We start from the raw sequence: 19,498 nt of genomic DNA on the forward strand, positions 1-19,498 counted from the left end.
GTTCATGTACTTAATCTGGTAACACTGGGTTTATGAAATGCATTAAGTAAACCTTAAGCCTTTCATAAGTGGTTTTTAGCATCCATAGAAGCAGAGGAGGAGGTAAGGAGATAATTTTGTCTAGTTGATCCCAAGACAAGATCAGGTACATTTGTGGCATTCCTAGATCTGTTTTCTATATAGAGATCTCCGAGGAGGGAAAATTCACAGCCTTCCTGGACAACTTAGGCCAGTATTCACTCTTCGTCATGAAACGTTTGTCTTCCTATTCTAATCTGAATTGTCCATGATTCAAATCCAGTATTTATTGTCTTGTCTGTTATGAGTGTGTGAAACATTATTTCATTCTTTGGAAGTTCCTTTTACATGTTTGAAGACTGCAATTAAGTTGTCTTTCCAAATTCTAGTCTTCAGGTTAAACTGTGCATATTCTTTTCTTGTGCATCTTGTTTTCTTGTAGTTGTTTTTCTGTTCTTCTTATCATTCTTTTGTGCTCTGGAGTCTCTCTGGTTCCTGAACATGTGATGTGACGGAAGTCTCGAGAGTGGATATGGGTATCTCCAGGTGAGGTGTTATCAGTGTGTCTGATACAAAAGGGTTACTGCCCTTCTTGGTGGAATATCCTCCTATTCATTCCCCCCCACAATGCAGTGTTTGCCTTTTTCACAAGAGTATGACATAGTGAAGCCCATGACTCCCTGCAATCTTCAGATCCTCTCCTGCTCCCAAGTCAACAGTTTGCCATAATAGCTGGATATTTTTTTCCCAAGTCTAGGTTCTTGCTCTTATCTTTGTTGACATTTTTTCTTTTCATAGACTATTTTTTTTCTGTTTTGCTGAGATAAGTCTGAATTCAAATTCTGCTTTCAAATGATATTTTTCTTTACAGCCTCTTGAGTCACCTACAAAACTAAGCAGCAATACTGTATTGTGGCAACTAGAAATTGATGCCACATTCATATGTGCCCTGCAATATTTGTGTAGACTGGCTAAACTGTTTCCCTGCTATCACTTTTATTGTTGCTGAGGGACTTGGTGCAACTTCCGATACCATTATTTTTGCTATGGATGTGGGTGCTGTAAGTGGCACAAGTAGAAAAAGAAATAGGAAGGGTGGCTTTAGAAGAGTCAGAAACCGATATCATCTGGGAAACGTGAGGTGGAAATGAACTCCAGGACTATATTCTGTGTTTCCATGGGGGAAAAATGGGCTGAAAATCGACATTCCTGTAGTATCATTCCCATTCAGGTCATCTGCCTGGCTGTGTCCCCTCCCAACCTCTTGTGCACCCCTGGTGTATTCACTGGGGGGGCAGAGGGAGGAAGAGAGGAGGCCTTGATGCTGTGCAAACACTGCTCAGCAATAGCTGAAACATGAGTGTGTTGTCAGCATTCTTTTGGTCACACATCTAAACCACAGCACTGTAGGAGCTGCTATGAAGAAAATTAACTCCATCTCAGCCAAAACCAACACAGATACCAGATACAAGAGAAGAATGAATGTCAGGTTCTACTCAGGCTTGTATTTGGTTTGACTATCTGGGAATTGTATAGGATCAGAAGATAAGGTGGCAAATACCTAATTACTGAGCTGTTTTTCTCCATTTAAAGACTGTCACTACATTTCAGCAGGGTTAGGATGTGCTAGATTCTCTGTGTCAGACTTAAGCGAGTGCCCCTTTGCTGCAAAGCAACGTGTCTTCCGTTTCCATCTATTGCTGTTCGTGAATGTTCTTGAAATGGGAAGAAATTTTTTTTACACACTGCAGGTGGCAATCAGCACAGTGTTAAAACACTCTTATTTGTCCACCTGTGAACTGTGTGTCTAAGTTTACATAATATTCGGTGTTGGCCTAGTCAATAAGTTAATGGAGCCTTAAAGAGTGATTCCTCTTACAGTGCTGTAGGTGACCTGATGGGTTAATTGAATCATTCACCAGGCTCTAGTAACTGTGTTGGTTAGGGACCAACACCCACTATTGTTAATTTTATTATGTAAAAGCAGTCAAAATTTGGCAAATGTCTGACTCTCTTAGCCAAGAGAAGTGCTTGATGGAGGTTTAGCCATCAGTGTGGCTATCCCTGTGTAGCATTTATCTGTTCCACGTGGATGGATGTAAGGAATCTTTCAAATGTTGCAAGGTACCTCTATGTTGAATAGGGATTTTACAGTCAGAAATCGGAGGTTTCTTTTGCTTGGGTTTTCATCTCTCTAATGAAAAGTGATCAGAGCACTGAACCTCAGTCTGTCAGTAAAGAAAACTTGGTCAAAATCAATGTTTTTCAGTGAAACGGCTCAGCTTTATTGAAACAACTTACTGGATTAAACTTCATGTCTGATGTCCTCAGCAGTTCTCTCTCATTGCTTATTTTGTGTTGAAAATTAATGTGATATTCCCATATGTAGTATTTTTAGACAACTGCATTTAGAGTGAATGGAAAGTGATTGCCCATTTAAAGCAGAGATCTGGAAAGCTTGAGATTGGGTCCTAGTTTGGTCCATACTGGTCTCGGGGCAAATTATCTACTTTCTTTGCCCTTTGGTATTGCCAGATAGCAAGAGGACCAACACCCAGCAGAAGTTTTGAGAGACTTGGCTGAAATTACATGCCATGAGTGCTTGCAGTGATTTCCAAACAGGCTGATTGAATTTAAAAATACATGCTGCTGGCCGTTCATGAGAACTCTGGGGAAAATGTTATCTGTAATTACAACATAGATTTGGGATTTAAAAAGCCCTAAACAACTTAATATGCTTTTGAAGACAGAAAGTAGACAGAGAATTTGGCTATTATCTCTTTTTACAAACAGCACATGCTTCTCGAAAGATTCCTGTGAACCAGGCTCTCCACTTTTCCAGATGTCTAGTCTTCTTTGGGAATTTTTGGGGAGTTATTTTCTCTTTAGAGCAAAAATATTTTGGCCAGTATCAGAACAGAAACAGATGATATGAAATTCACCTCACATCTGTGTAGTAGTTCTTGTCTCTGTATATAGCTGTCTGGAAGACTGTGCGGATAAATAGCATTTTATATTTCCAACCAAATACGAAACCTTTTAAAAACTTCGTTTAAGACTGAAAAAAAAGAGTGAAGCCCTCCAAAGAAATCTTAATTCTCAGGATTTTCATCTTCACAGCTCTTTAAAAACATTAACTTCGTATGTCTGAAGGCTTTGACCAACGTAGCTCCCCGTGACAGCTGTGAAACAGCTGTCCCTTCGGACCGAGTGAATTTGCCCCCACGCGTCTGCACATCCCCTGCCCCAACCCAGCACTTGGGTTTTGGGTTGCTGAGAGCGCCCAGCAGGTCCTCTCAGATCGCAGGTCCTTGTGCACCCCTGAGATCCCATTCACTATAGTTGATCACATCCTCCTTGAAGTGCTCCTTGTCCACGGACACTGTTTTAAATGATTTATGACTGCTCAGTCTTTTATTTTTAGCTTCTGTGCAAAGCTTCCACATCAAATCTTGGTGGGAACTGCTGTCTGTGTTAATTTTGTTGTCTTCCTCTGCACTAATGAAAAACAAGTTCAGTCATGCAGTTAAATGGGGTGGTTGTCTTCCTTAGTACATTTTTATACAAATCAAACAGGAATACAGGTAGATGAGAACTGTTATATGATTCTGGCATATTAAATAATTAACTTTAAAAAAGTCAATGAGTCCCTGCCTAACAAAACAGCAATGCTAGAAAGCCTGGATTGTCTTTTAATGATGGAAAGAGAGGACATGTAAATGGGCTGTGAGGACTCCACCATTTTCTTGCTCTTGATTCAAAGAAGAGTTGTGCAGCATTCATAGGAAGTGAGTTTGCTGTGCAGTGAGGGTGCTCACTTCTCCCACCCCTCTTCAAGCCTCTTTATCATATTTGGTTTCTATGAATTGCTGTGATTTAAACATTAATACTTATTTTTAAGGTATCAGAGATGTGAAAATATAAAAGGATGATAAGGGTTTCTTCCAAACTATAAGGAAGGGGCTAGTTTGCGAGGTGTTTGGCCATCTCATGGCAGAATCCTGGCTTTTTTTTATGTCAGAGACCAGACATCAGTGGCAACATTGCCTTCCCACTGGTACCTGTAACCTTAGTCTGCAAGGGCTCTACAGGGAGAAGCACAAAAGGCAGGAATGGAATGAAATTAGTATAGGACATATTTGCATTCAAGGAGACTCAGGACTCTGAAAAAGAGATTTATTTTTTTTTTTCTTGGAAAAAACTCAGAAGGGCTGGAAACAAGATGCTGAAAGATGACCAGAACATCCATATTGCAAATACGTGGCATGTTATAATCCAGACAGGTAATTCTGACAATAATTGCAGCTTCCTTCTTATACGTAGTGTTATGTCATACTAACATATATGAATGTGTGTGACATGTCTTTTCCAGCCAGTGGTGGCAGTGTCTGAGCTGGAGTAGCGTACCCTGCTCTGGGCTCCACAGCTCTGGGATGTGGAGGTTTGGAGAAGAGGCTTGAAGAGCTTTTCTTGGGAATGGCACAGGTGGGGTGACTGTTTTGGATCAGCAGAGTGCACTAAATCACCCTCAGAGTCCCTCGTTGCCCATGGCCTGTGGTTTTTAGGGAATTTGCACACCTCCTTTGCTTGACAGTTCAGTTATTTTGTCACAGGAGTGTAGGATTAGGAAAGAGATATTTTTGTCACTGATTCCAGAGGACTGATCCGCAAGCATTGGTCTTGACTGTCCATATTACAAGCCACAGATTTGTAAGTCTAATCGAAAGGTGATTAGCAGAGATCTGGAAAGGCTATAAACAATTGCAATTTTGCAGGAAGTAAACAAGAAAAATAAAAGTGGCATGATTCCCCCCCCACCCCCCAGTAGCAGGAACTGATGCTGCTTGGGAATAGAGAGTATGACTCATGATAAAAACAGGGAAGAAGTCAGGTAACAGCTAGCCATGAATGTGGGGGCAAAAAAACATCTGTAAGGGTTTCCAGTGTCAATTCCAGATGCAGAACATCCCATCTCTTCCTGTAGCCTTGCTCTGGTGTTTCACAGGAAAGTGAAGTAATAATCCAGGAATCAGTTTTATACCAAAGGAGGCAAAACTTAGTTTGGTTACTTTGGGGAAAAAATCATCAGCAACATTAAACATCCAGCAATTAATTTCTTTTAACTGGAAAACTCTAGCTTAAGTTCCCCCACCGTGAGAGACCATTCCAATTACAAGTATTTTGCTAACAACAATGCAACTTTACTTGATAATGGTTTTGTTAAAAGAAATCTTTGTTTCTCCACTGCTTATATAGTTTCCTTTGCTTTTATTATCAGGTGATTCCTCACTTCTGTTGCAACCAGTCCTGTGGTGTTTTGCACATACAGGCTGCATTATTTAGGGCAATAAAATTGTGATGTTTCATTTTCTTAAATTAGCCTGTACACATTACTTGAATAACACAGTCATCTTTGTACAACTTCTGGTTAATGTGTTTTAGACTCACAGAAGATTTCTGGCTATGCAGTTTTCGTTGTGTGGGGTTTTTGTTTTGTTCCGCCCCCGCCCCATAATGTTGCCTGCAGTACGTCTGCTAATTTTAGGGTGCCAGCAAGAACACTTTTCCTGCACAGTGTCATGCTTAGCATCTCTGTGAATTCCTCTTAGTTAAGTAGACGGGCACTGCCTGATCCAGGGAAGTCCTTGGAGAGCTCTGCAGTTCCCTTTCCTAATAGGTGGGGGTCTTGGGGACAAGGTTTTATTGGAGACGGGGTGTGTGGTTATTGATCATCTCCCTCCCCTGAAGGAAGAGCATTATGCAAGAGGACAGGTCTTGGGGAATAATCTAAACATGATCACTCTCACCTATGCAGGGAGTGTGTTCCACATGTGGATCAGCTTATTAAGGATATTTACTAATGAAGCCCTGGCGTGGTGACGCAGCAGCCAATTATTTTTTGCACTGAGTTCCTACTTGTCTAATGACAGACAGCAGGACCTTTTAAAACTGCAGGCCTGACAACTTTGTGTTAAAACTGTTATTTCAGTTTAGTCTTTAACAGCATGTCTAAACCCCAACCTGAATCCCCAAATATAATCACATTACAGACCAATTATTTTGCTTGCTGAGTCACTTTGTCAGTTTAACAGTATGCCTGGCAGAAAATTTTTATTCCTTTGAATTCTTTGATTAAAGAAATCAATTAATTCAGAGTTTTATTTTGTTTGGAGATACCAAGGTCTGACTCTTCCACTGAGTCATGGTCCCCACTGATAGTCACTGGTGCGATTCCTCCTCTCTCCAGCCCTTTGAAGCTGCAGAGATCTCTTTTATGGTAAAGATAATGAGCAGTCATGCTTCTGGGCAAAATCCTTCTTACTGCCATGCTAGGGCGCAGATCCCTGGTCTCCCTATATTTGAAGACCAGCTTATTGTTTGTATTGGCTAGAAGTTGACTGTATTTCTCTCTAGCAGCCATGAATGGCCAATGCAACAATTAGTCATAAAGAGGGGGTTGATCCTTATGAAGGATATCTTCCTGATGGATTATTATTTAAAATGGGGAATACAAAGATGTGTAGACAATGTTTGGAGATGGGAAAGAATCTTTTAGATTTGAACAAGCTGGTCTTGAAGTTTTAAGTTGGCACATATTCATAGCGTTTGAACTTCAGAATATTTGGTTGCTTAGAAAAGTTGGGTATCTGCAGCCTGTAGTGAAGATTGAGAACTGTTAACAGAAAAATACTGTCATAGGTCTCTGTTTGCTTTTCTACTCATTAAAATGGGAAAGGAATAGTATTAGCATTGGCACTTTGAAACTGTTTCTCAAATGCAACAAATACATAATGGTTTAGAATTTATGAATATTGTATTGCTATCAGCACACTGCAGACCATATCAGCTGTTGTGCTGCCTATTGCCCAGTCATGTAATGAGGCCACCCATGTCATAAAGAGTTCAAGCTCTAGTCAAAAAAAATCTCAAGAGCAGAGGAAAAAGTCATACTTTTTACTCCCATTTTGCTAATGAGGAGTGACCCACAGAAAGATTAGGACTCATGGGCATTTCCACTTAACCCTGTGCAGTCCCTCCTGCTCAGATGTGGTCAGCACAGGGCAACGTTTAATGGGAGGAATGCTAATCCACTCCTAAATTATGGAAAGGAAAATTATTAGAGTTCTATGTAAGGACATAGTAGGAACGTGTAGGGATAAAATCAGAAGGGCTAAGATGTGAAGTGGATCTAGTGACTTGTAGGGTCATAAAAGACAAGGAGAGACGCTTCTACACCTATGCTAAAAGGAAGGCAATGAAACCATGGCATCATTGCTGAGTTAGGAAGAACAGCAAATAACTGATGATGCAAAAGATAGATGAAGTAATTTGGGCTTCTAACTTTGTGAAAAAGATTAATTTTGACCAGATGCTAAATACAATTAAGTTTTCAAAGGAGAAAATAGTCATCAGGAATAAGAAAAGAAGAGGCAGAACAAAATGTTTGATAACTTGCATGCATGCCAACATCTGAAAAATCAGCAAGAAATTATCTGGATGGTTTGGAGCATTTGGGGGAGATGTGAAAATACTGTTACCGCAGACTAATAAATATTTACAGAGACTTTCAAGTATAGTATAATGTTACAGTATGTGTAAAATTGCCTAGACCTATGGTCTATAGCTTTGTTCCTTTTGTCAAGGACCTTTTTTAAAGAAAAAAAATAATTAAGCAAACCTTCAAAAAGAATAATTTATTTTTTTTTACATTCTCTCCATGGGGTTCTTCACACTTTCTTGAAAAGTTACCTTTCCCTCTGAGCAAAGCTTGCAGTATTTCTGCTTTGAGTTTTCTGTCATTATGCAGTCCAAATAAAATTCTTCTGTGAAAAAGTTCTTTCAGATGGAGCATTACTGCCAAGAAAAAGAGTATAATTTTCACTATCCTCTTGGTGATTTGAGCAGCGGAAAGGTTGTTCTGAAGTGCATAAAACCTGCTCTTTGTGGTGGGTAATTTTGCACCCTCTTGTGGCCACGAGGCTTCTTTTTTAGTCCCAAACACCCTGAAGTAGATAAAACACATTGCTGCAAGAAGCAAAATGTTCAGATGCTGAAAGTCATCTGTATGCCCTCTCCCTATAATCAAGTTATCCACATCTGTTTTCAAAAGGGTATGTTGAAATAACTCTGTGTTTTAATGAACTTTTTCCTTATAGTGCTCTCTACAACTGCTGAAAAAAACCCAACCCAAACCTCACCTGTGACAGTTAGTTTATGCTTAATAGCTACCATAGGCAGACTGAAGTCCTACAATACTTTCTTGTCACCTTTGACAGGCTTTGTAGTATCACAGAAAAACAGCCCATGGGAATTACAAAAACGAGCTGTGGTTTTGTGTCTGCATCTTCAAACATCTTTCTTCCTTCCGTTGGGACAAGCCCTCTGAGAGGAGAAACTGCTTCAATACTGGGACAATTTATGTATTCTTTCCAAGGCAAGCATCAACAAGAGGTAGTGAAGGTCTGCATACCTCAGTGATTGTCCATGTTTGTTCCCAACTAAATCACAGAACTGCTTGAAACTTTGTACATGTGCTGGCCATACGTGGAAAGAAACTTCTCTCAAATGTCCATCGGCATCCTCTGGGAGAGAACCTGATATGCAGTTGTGGATTGTAGATGCATTTCAATCAAGACCCCTTATATCTCTCGAGTTCAGTTTTTACATTGAACAATTTACCTTTCGTCCTCTGAGAAGCAACCGAAGACAGGGTTACCCATGCTGGCAAGTAACCCTCAGCCTTTGTTTCTTCTGTAACTTTCAGAATTTGAAAATGAATTCTGCAGTTTCACTAGGAAATGTAGCAAAAAGTGTAGGTTTTTCACTAGTATCAGGAAGGTGTCTAAACTCCTTTTACAGTCAATACAGTGAGTGGAATTGAGAAAGTGATTCAGCCCACCGAGTATGGGTAGTGTTTTTGGGATGAGTCAGTGGACTCCAAGCCGTGTCCTGACTGGGTCTCCATGGGCTGTAATGGGAGCTCGGACACCTGCTTCACATGTAGATACCTGCATTGTAGAAACTCAAATCCAGGAAGGCTGGATTGCAGCCTGTATTTCTATGCAGAAAACTGTCATGATTTTTTTTTCCTATATAGGAGTTATATCCTATAGAATATAACTTTTCTCCTGTGAGTCTTGCAGCAGCCATCAGAATAGTATTGAATTTTCTTGTTCTAAGGTATTAGCCAAATGGCATCTTATTAAAGTTGGGAAAGTTTAATATGCTTCACATATTGAATGTTTAATGTTTGTTAATATAGCTTAATATTCTTATGAGAGATGGGAGAGAAAGATGGGTTCTCTGCAGGGAGAACCAAGGGCTCCTCTTTCTGAGGCCAGCCCCTAAAAACTGAGGGTAAGTTTTCACATAAACTAGTGGTTATACTGCAGAAGACAAAGGCATTGGGAAACATCCCAGAGGACTTGCAGAAGAAAAACATGTTTCAAAAAGCAGAATGAAGAGAACTTGGGGACCTACACTCTTCTAACCCATACCTTGGAACTGGAAAGAAAGCAAGTAAACATGTAAGGGTGATATACATGGGTAAGGAAAGAAAAAAAAGGATTTTGAAAATTTCTCAAGACTATTTTTTTCTTTAAATGACCTACAGAGAAAGCAGTAGATATGATATATGTGGAATTTTAATGATTCTGTAACTCATATGTGATACTTCCATAAGCAACCTATGAGGAAAATGAAACCCTGAAAATGTTGGTTCGTTCCACTATTCAATCCATCTCTTTGATGTCATATAGCAGTGGGATCTAGATGATTCCTATCATGCTATTAAAAGTCACGTGGTTGTTAGGTTTAGGATATATGATTTGTAAAGCCTTAACACAACCCTGAAAATGTGAAGACCAGCAATGAGGTGATTTTGGGAGAAAGAAAATTATTTTGAACTTGTGTTCAAATCCCCAGTCAAGACGAAGGACCTCAAAAGACCATTTTGCTCAAGATGGGATGAGGCACTGTGTATAGCAACACATGATGCCACTGGAGTGTAGTTCTCCTACCTTTCACATAAAAACAAGACGGTGACATACCGGAGGTGATAGAAAAGAATGAAGGATGTACATTGGACAGAAGCAGTCACATCCCTCTTCTCCTTGTCCCCCTGCCCTTAATGAAAAGAATGCGAGAAGAGCAGCATACCTTTTTGTGCCCCTCACCCCCGACCAAATTTTGTCATGTCAGTTGTGTTCTCCTGAGCTCCAGTTCTCATGTGCTTCTTGCACAAACAGTGCTACCTATTCCCTAGGTAACATCAGTAGCCTCTTCATCTGACTGATTAAGCCCTCCTGTCTTTAATTCCTGCTGACTTTTACTAACCATTTTATTTAATGACTTCAGGTGGACTTTTTTTGCTTTCTCTGGTACAGGCCTCTGAACATGTGAAATCTCTTGCTTCATGCTGTTGTGGGAAATATAGCATTTTCAGCCAAGTTGTCAGATACTGGCAGGAATCCCAGGGGCAGAGTAGCTCCAGGCTCTCTGCTTGTGCTGAGCACAACCAGGAAGAAGAGTTGCTGGTGTGGAGGTCCGGACTCTTATGCTAACAGTGGACCTATTATTTCAGATAGGATATGTATCTTTGGAGGATCTAGTGTTCCTCCATATGGCTCATATTTCTGGATGCACTGCAAGAACCCAAACAAAAATTCCCAAAGATGTTTTTAGTATACCAATTGCAGTAGTTTAATACTATGTAAAAATACTGCAGGAAATAGAAGATTTTTGAAAAATAGCATACAGCTGTAGAGGCCAGGAGTTTGGTTATGGATTCATGACTGCCTACATCTGCAAAAAAGTCTCTCTTCTTTTTAACTGTTGTTCAAAGGACTGAGAAGAGCCCCTGGCTCCAAACTGAACAGCCCAGGATGTGGCATCTGTTCTCCAAAGTTCCCTAAACAAGAAGTAGCCCAGATATTTCCCTAAGTTTGAGAAGATTATATTGTTGCTATATGAATCTTGACTGCCACTGCAATTATAGCAGAAGAATGTTTAAATATATACCTTTGGGTTTTATTGTTTTGTTTTTGTTTTTTGAAGAACTTTATTCTGATGGAACTGCTCAGGACTTTGCAAACAATATGCAGTGATGTTTCTGTCTTAGTTTGCTCATTCCTGATGATATAGATTTCAGACTACTAATTCAGTTTTATGTTAGCATAATTTTATTGTCTAATAGTTACTTCTTTGAAGAAACAAAAGTGATTTTGAAGAACAGAGAAAAAAATACATTATTTTATTACTACTTGGGTCTCCAACAGGATCAGACAAGAAATGCTGTGAATATACAGAACAAGAGCAGTTTCTATCCCAAATACATCATCATCTGTGGGAAAGGAAGGACTATTAGCCTATTATTAGAGATGGGAAGCTAAGGTGCAAAATGATAACTTTTCCTGTTATGCTACAGCTGTGATTATGGTTACTTGTATTCAACATGATTGTTTGTGTTCAGTTCTTTCAGATTTGAGCATGAGAAATATTGGCATATATGTAACACCTTTCAACTACCTGAACCAAAAGCTTTATACTTAGAAACTATTGACCCTCTTTTGGTGAGACAGAGACAGCTATTGGAATCCAAGCCAATCCAGTCCAGTGAAGACCAAAACTCTTTGGTCGCTGGTCAATGGACCAGTAAAGGAACTACTCAGGCACAGCCTTGAAGATATCAGCCTCAGATTTGTCACTGATAAAGAGAGAAAACATGATTATTGTGAGTGTTGTTAGATATTTGATGGGGCTTGTGGGCCTATGCAAAGCTAATTATGAGATATCAGAAAGGGTTTGTGGGATTATGTAAAATTTATTACAAGAAGTTTAAGGGAAGGGGACAGATCAGAGTGGATGGGTGAGGAACATTCATGAGGCAATTGAGAGAAGGAGGGATAAAAAGGGCTGGCTGGACTGAGCCCTGTGCCTGACCACCACATCTATCTTATCTTCTTATTAAATCCTTTCCTGAATCATTCTTTCTTTGTAATCTTGCTTTGTTGTGTGTGAGAACTGTAAGGTCTAAGTGCCAGCAGCTGGAGAAGGGGCTGTGGGTCCCAGGGCCTGGGGGTTTAGCTGTCAGCAACTGGAGACACCAACTTGTATATGAGAGACCTAAATGCCAGTGACTGGAAAAACCTGAGTGTGTTAATATTTGCATGGTGAATTTAATCCTGTATGCATGTTTGCCAGCAAACTTTGAACTGGACTAGCTGGAGGAGACCTGCCTCTGGAAAGACTTGATGTTTAAGTTGGTGGCTGGGTAAGGGTCCTGGGGTCTGGGCATGTATGTTTGGTGGACTGAGAGCCTGTGCTGATATCTGAGGAATTGGTGGGTGTGGGGTGCCTGTGAGATGAGCGTGTGAGTGTGTGCATCTGTTTCACTAGTGAGCATCAAGCTGGGTGAGCTGGTGGGTAGGAAGAGACCTGCATATGGGGTGAGGGGGCCAGGTTCAGGCATGGACATTAGGTGGTCTTGGGGGCTGTGCTGACATCTAAGGGATCTGTGAATGTGGATGTGCTTGTGAACCTGGAGAGCAAAGGCATGTGTGTTCTCACTAGTGAGCTTCAATCCTCACCAGCTGGAGAGGAGGGATAGGGCTGAGCCATTGGTGCCTGTATATGAGCACTGTTGGTGTTTGTGGGGATGGTGGCAAAGGCCGTGCCCTCTGTGGCAGTCTGCGTGGCAGCCGATGTCAGAGTCCTCTGTGTGTGTGTGTGTGTCTGGGATACACTCAGCCCCACAACTGGCCAACCCTGCAAGCATCTATTTGAAGACTACTTTGTCATTGGCTGGCATTCCTGAAGGCTCTAAGTATATGGTATCAAAGGCATGGACTTAATTAAATGACTGTCTTAAAACAGGGGCCATGTGGTATCCTGCTTCCCTTGACTGCAGTGACATCTGCTAACAATAAAAGAAAAAAAAATAGTCATGTGAAAGGTCGTGTGTTATTTCCATGAGTTATAGAAAACATGCTTTCCTAAAACTCTCACAGCACCAAATGTAATGGCTTATTGCCTCTGTTTATTCCTTAATTACAAAGCTCTTATGTGGGGGTCTCAATTTTATGACAACAGATCTCACTGGCATCACTTTCATAATGACTCTGCTCCATAGCATTTTTGGGCCCAAGCATGGGATTAGGCTGAGAGCAAAAATATACCTTGGGGTTTCCAGTGGTGGAAACCTCCAGCATTTACAGCTCCAGCACCTACTGTCTCATAGCCGAGGAGAAAATGGGTGGAAAATTCTGAGGAAACTGCTGCACGTGCCAAGCAGGAGAAGCAATAAAACTGTAACATTTAAGGCAGAACTAGGTGATGTATGTTGTGGTACAGCCAGAACCACATAAAGCAAAAGACCACTTTCAGGTACGTATTCCATCATCACGCGATTCCCACAGTGCTGCTGGACACAGGCTCTTGAAAATAATACTGGTTTACTCTGTGTAATTTGGAAGTCAGAAGGAATTGTAATTATCCACTCGAATGATGTCCAGCCTTTAGCTGAAACTTGCTAATAAAATAACCTTGTTTTTCTGACTGCCTCTAGTTACAGCCTAATATGTGCTCCTATCTGTCGCAGAGCCATGATTAATAGTTTTGGTGGTGATATTGCTTCCGTGATAGGAGGGCCTGCCAACCCAAAGAGAAGCTAATCTCAAGAGAGGCATGGCACAAAAGGTGAAGCTGCTCTAGGAGTGCTGGGAAAGTTCATCAGAGGGGATGAAGGAGCAGCTCTGATGGCCCTGAAAATATGCTCAGTAAGCCTGCTGAGGCTGCTCGGAGAAAGTACAAAAATGGTGTTTGAAATAAGAAGGAAAAGGAAAAATTGCAAGAGCAATTGAGAGAAGATGCAGAGAGTGAACGCTTTCCCTCTTAGTTTCACCCCTGATCAGTACAAAGATTAGGAGAGACAAAAGAGTTTTGAACAGGTCTGAGTCATCTCTTCTAATTTGGGGATTAAATATTGTTCTGCAGAATACTCTCTCCTCTTCAGGGTATGGGACTCAGTCTGCCTAACTGAGGTAGCTTTAGGCCTTGCAGAGAAAATTGTGATTCCATTAAGTCTATGTGCTGCCATAATAGAAGCAGAAGGAGATGTGTTTGGTAGTTGCGGAGCCTGCAAACACCCACTTTTGATAATTTTGGTTTCAAAGGTGGCATGTATTACCATTGAATAATTAAAGTGTTATCCTAATTAATCTGGACCTACAGATCATAGTGTCTCTGAAATACTTTTTTTCCATTTATTAGTGATTTTAACAGTGTGGTTAGGTACGACAAAGGCTGCCTTTTCCTGGCATGGGATATGCTCTAGCTTCTTCTAATGTGATTTTCCAAAAGAAAATCAAATCTCATTTTCCTTCTTTAAATCTTCATTTGGACAATCATTCTTTGTGAAAATGTACTAAGAGGAGTTTCTTAAGTACCTAAGTAAAGACTGCAGAAAGAAATAATTGACACACATTCAACCCGAGGAGCTGGAGATGCCTGTTTTCTACCAGCCTTTTAACCAAGCCTGTGTGGGTTGCCCAATACATAGGCTACAGATGAGCAATAAAGATTTCCTGGCAAGTCAATAGACAATCCTAGCTCACAACTTGCTTTTTCTGTACTGCTCAGGACAGCATCACCTAATGAGGATTTGTGCTAATCTATCAATTATTTTTTTTTATGTTAAGAAGCCTCAGCACATTTTAATCCCTGACATAATTTATTCCTCCTGTGCAAGGGAATGACTCAGGTTCTTCTAGCTGTTGTGGCTGACTTAAAATATATTACTCACTTTGCATGAAAAATAATGCTGGAGGCGTATGATTCCATAATGGCTGCTCTGCTGCCATTTTGTGGTCTTTGGCTCACTCCCATTATAAATCTTGTATTTTTGAGGTATTTCTAACTCACTCATTGACAATTGCATCAACCTAACTTTCAACATTCAGGATGTTGGTTAGAAAAATTACCCAGGAGTTTAAAAAGATGAAGATGCCTTGGTCAAAGGTAAGCTCTCCTGAGACATAATATTTCTTCTTCTCAGAGCTACCCAAGTTCAGATGAAAAGCCTTGGGGAGGAAGGCAAGATCAGAAACCCCACAGCTGTTTGATGTAGTTTGAGGGTCTAGGTAACCTCCTACACTACACACCCTATATATATATAATAAGATTGTGCCTGGCCCAAACAGCTTATAACCCAAAGAGAGGCACAAACTGATGAAAGAGGTTGGGGAAAACTGAGTTTTGTGGGTACCAGGCCAAACCCTTCCTGCCCAACTGCAGAATCGTTCTTATAACCTGGAGCAATTCCAGGTGCTTGTGTCTTTTTGCGATCATTCTGTTGGTATACAAATAGTGAATTAATGGTCCTTAATCCCCATTACAAGAAAGCCTTAGTATAAATGGTCCTAACAGGTTTAAGCAGGACTAGCACAGTTTGAGGTAAGTGAATAATGAACATATGGGGGGGGATTGTTTGTTTGCTTTTTAAACTGAGTTTATCCATAAGAAGTGTTCTCAGTAAGGTGACTTGGTGTTTCATGTTTACTGGACAGCAAAATCAGTCTGCATTCTGGATCTTTAAGGATGTATGTAAAACTGACTTAAGTCAGTCAAAGCCCGTTTACAAAAAACTCAGCCTGGCAGTACAGTGTAAGGTGGGACAGATAAGTATGTTGGAATTAGGAACCTCACAGTTTGCTAGGAAGTTGCTCTAGATAAGAAAAAGGAAATGTCTCCAGGGGTATCATATTCAAATGCATACAAGCAGAGAAGTGCTGAAAGAAGAGCACGGGAGAGGCATGTCAGTACTGGGCAGCTAGGAGAGGACCCTGGCTGGCCCCACCAGAGCAGCACAGGGTACCTTGCCTGGCTTGCTCAGGGCAATGACTTGCATCAGTAACACAGATACTGCTTTTCTTTCCTGTCAGGCCATGGTTTTATTGGGTTTTTTTCCACTTAGCTTCAGCACATAAGCTATTAATGAATATGTCATGCTGGTAGGGCTGCTTCATTATCTGGGCTCCAGGCAGCCTGAACACCAGATCCTACCAGACTGCGTCATGTGGAATTTCTATGCGTTGTTTAATTAATACAACAAATGCAAATTACAAGTTAGGTGGAAATACTGAACCTGGACTTTGCATGGGGATTTTTCAGCCCATAACACTAACATCAGAACAGTTTTATATTCTTTCTCCCTGTTACAGTGATTGGGAGATGATATCTGAAAGTGCTACAAGGAGCAGAAAAAGGTGTATTAAAAGCATCAATTTAGGTTTAAAACATCTTCTGTACCTAAGTGGAAGATGCAAGATGACACTAAGTAATTTTTAGGCCTATTACATTATTACAGGTGACACAGGTACATTCAGACAAATCTGTATGAGCAGAAAAGCAGTATTTAGAGAAGAAGGGGAATCGAGTGCTTAGACAGTAGGTTTTTTGACAGGCCTTTGTGATGAACTGGGGGAAAAAAATAGCTGCATAATGAGACTTTGGAATATGTACTACAACTGCAACCAATACACAGATTTTAGCAAGATGATGAAATTGTTGCACTTTCTTGGTGTCTTGTTCTTGTAAAACCAGATGTTATGCCCACAAATTTGAGGCTTGGAAGCACTGTGAGAACAGTAAATAGTGCTGTCTGCTTTCTTGATACAATCAATTTTCTATGGTTTGTTTTTTTTTTTTTTTTTTTAAAGTATACTTCAAATTCATGCCAGAGAGAAGAAGAATGAGAGGTGATGTTTTTTCTTCCTACTCTCAACAGCATCACCATTGCAGCTTGGTACTGGGAAGCTTTCAAAAGATGTCCTAATGCCCTGAAATGGGAAGAGGAAACCCTGTCCTCCCCCAACAAAGCCAGTGCATAGACATCATAGCTTAAACAGAAAAAGTCTAACCTCCTTTGCTAAAATGTTCTGGTTAAAGTGTGTTACTGAAACGGTTATGAAAGTTCCAGGCAGCTGTGAAGGGCAGCAGTGCTGGAGCTGGTCCCTCTGCAGCCAGCAAGCAGGTAGCCTCCCTAGAAACGTGTCCTTTCCTCTTCTTCAGCAAGGCCACCTCCAGACCTTGGCAAGGGATCAGCTCCTTCATAGTCAAAGGAACCCGCTCCAGGTATTGGCAAACTGGCATGGGTGGTGTGATGTCCCTCCACTCTTCTTTCTCAGGGACAGCAGCATCTGAAAGCTATGTAAGAGACTGATTATTCCTAAATCAGCTTCTGAATCCTGTGTAGGGAAGGCAGCTGCACTCCATGGAAATGTCCCTGCAAACACTGTAGTGAAGTTGGGCAAAAGAAGGAAATCGCCGATACAGCAATGAGTGCTAGAAAGCATGTGTCTGAAGTCACAGCTGAGGCTGATCTCTATTCTTGCTAGAAAATCAAAGGCAAGATATGAAAGGTTAAGGAATAGAAAAGCAAAAAGGAGAAAATATTCAGGCCAAAACAAATGAGGGATGACACTGATTTGCATCAGTAGAGATTACAGGCCTTTTTTAACTAAATGGACTTTCCTGAGGTAAAGAATTGTATCAATTCATCTTGAAATGACACTTGACGAGGGGCAAAGTATTTATTATTATCTCATTTAATAAACTGTTCGGCCCACTTAAATATGCCTTCTATCTATCTGCTTTACCCACTGGAACATTAACCTCCCTTCTAATTACATGGATGTAGGCAGCACTTTGTTATGACCCAGCAGAACTGCAACACAAGAAATTTTGTTCTATTGCTCAAAGTACTTGTTCATTTCCGAAAAGGGACACAGAAAGGTGTCCTGGGTTCAGCTGGGATAGAGTTAATTTTTACAGGAACCTGGGAGGTGGGGGCATAGCCGGGGCAGCTGACCTGGACTAGCCAAGGAGCTATTCCATACCATGCGACATCATGCTCAGTATATAAATGGGGAGTGGGCCGGGGGGTGGTCTCTGTTTTCGGTGGGGGAAGTGGTGGAGTGTCGGGTCCTGGGTGGTGAGCAGTTGCACTGTGCATCACTCTTTTTGTATACTTTTTCATTAGTGCCGTTGTTGTTGTTGTAATCTTTTTGTGTTTGTCCCAGTAAACTGCCTTTATCTCAACCCTCGAGGTTCCAGTTTCTTTTTCCTTTTCTCTCCTCCGTCTCCTCCCCATCCCACTGGAGGGGGGCGGAGGAGTGAGCGAGCGGCTGCGTGGTCCTTTGTTACCGGCCGGGCTGAAAACACGACAGTCCTTTTTGGCGCCCAACGTGGGGCTGAAGGGTTGAGATAACAACAGATCTGGCCAGAGCGTGTTGAAACAAATTTGTCAAACGCATTTCTTAGATAAATAGATGTTAGTCACAATGTTGTTTCATTTGTTTACATGGTGGCGTTCTGTAAGCTCTTATATGCTCTATGTATTGCCTGTAGTTGCGTATCTCATCTCTGGGAGAGTGATTGGGACTATCATTTTGCTGTACTGGGCAATGTCGACTTATGAAATGATTACATCACTGGTCATGAGGTTAAGCTGGTATCTGTATGAGGCAGTGATAACATTTCCATACTTTGGGCACCTTCTGTCGGATTTTATTGGTAATTACACCCAATACATGGGGAAATTAGGGGGGGATACCTCCCCCCATCCGTTCACCTCCCTTTTCTCCTTCCGACTAATTACAACAGCTTTTGAGAATTTTGAATATCCTTGGGATGCACAAGCCAGTGTGCTGTTAGTGCTATGCCTCCTGAATATGTTTCAGGTCTTCTTTAGGGCTACAAAAAGGCTCTTTAAGAGGACCACACAGAGATCTCCCCCAAAGCTGGATACTTATGGGTGGCACGGCATGTGGGAGGATATGGGCAGGTATCTAGAGAACTTCTCACCGCCAGTGACTTGGAAGTTCACTCCCGAACAACTACAGAACCCTCATGAAGTGACAGAATATTTGAAAGAAAAATGCTGTGGCTATCCCAGAGACACACAACTCACTACATTGTGCTGGGCCCTGGCCAGTATCTACCAAACACTGCTTGATACTAGGCAGCACCCTCAGGGAGAAAAGATGGAAAACAGAACAACAGGCACCGTGGCTACCCCAACCCCAACAACAGACACCGTGGCTGCTCCTACCCTGACAACAAGCACCGTGGCTGCCCCTACCCCGACAACAGGTACCGTGACTACCCCTACACCGGTGACAGACACTTCAGCTAAACCAGAGGACCAACCTGTGCCAGTATCAGTCGCCCCTGTACAGAAAAAGAAACACACAAAGAAATCAGTTCGCTTAGTGAGAGATGAAGATGAACCAGGGTCATCGCGAGAACAGGAGGTAGAGGCAGAACCTGAAATAATTACCCGATCTCTATCCATGAGTGAGTTGCGTGACATGCGAAAAGATTTTAGCTGCCACCCAGGTGAGCACATTGTTACCTGGCTGCTCCGATGCTGGGATAGCGGGGCTAGTAGTGTGGAATTAGAGGGTAAGGAAGCCAAGCAGTT

General features: G+C 41.4%; 1 protein-coding gene across 1 annotated transcript in view; it reads right to left on the reverse strand.

Moving 5' to 3' along the window:
- The window catches only part of ELMOD1 (ELMO domain containing 1), a 270,336-nt gene extending 253,634 nt beyond the window's left edge, over positions 1 to 16,702 (reverse strand). Inside the window, exon 1 of the mRNA XM_049823555.1 lies at positions 16,691 to 16,702. The gene's annotated coding sequence lies outside the window, so the exon portion shown is untranslated. The remainder of the gene's footprint in view (positions 1 to 16,690) is intronic.
- Positions 16,703 to 19,498: the final 2,796 nt, after the last annotated feature.

This window comes from Accipiter gentilis, chromosome 19, assembly GCF_929443795.1.
Source record: "Accipiter gentilis chromosome 19, bAccGen1.1, whole genome shotgun sequence".
NCBI classification, from domain to species: Eukaryota; Metazoa; Chordata; class Aves; order Accipitriformes; family Accipitridae; genus Astur; species Astur gentilis.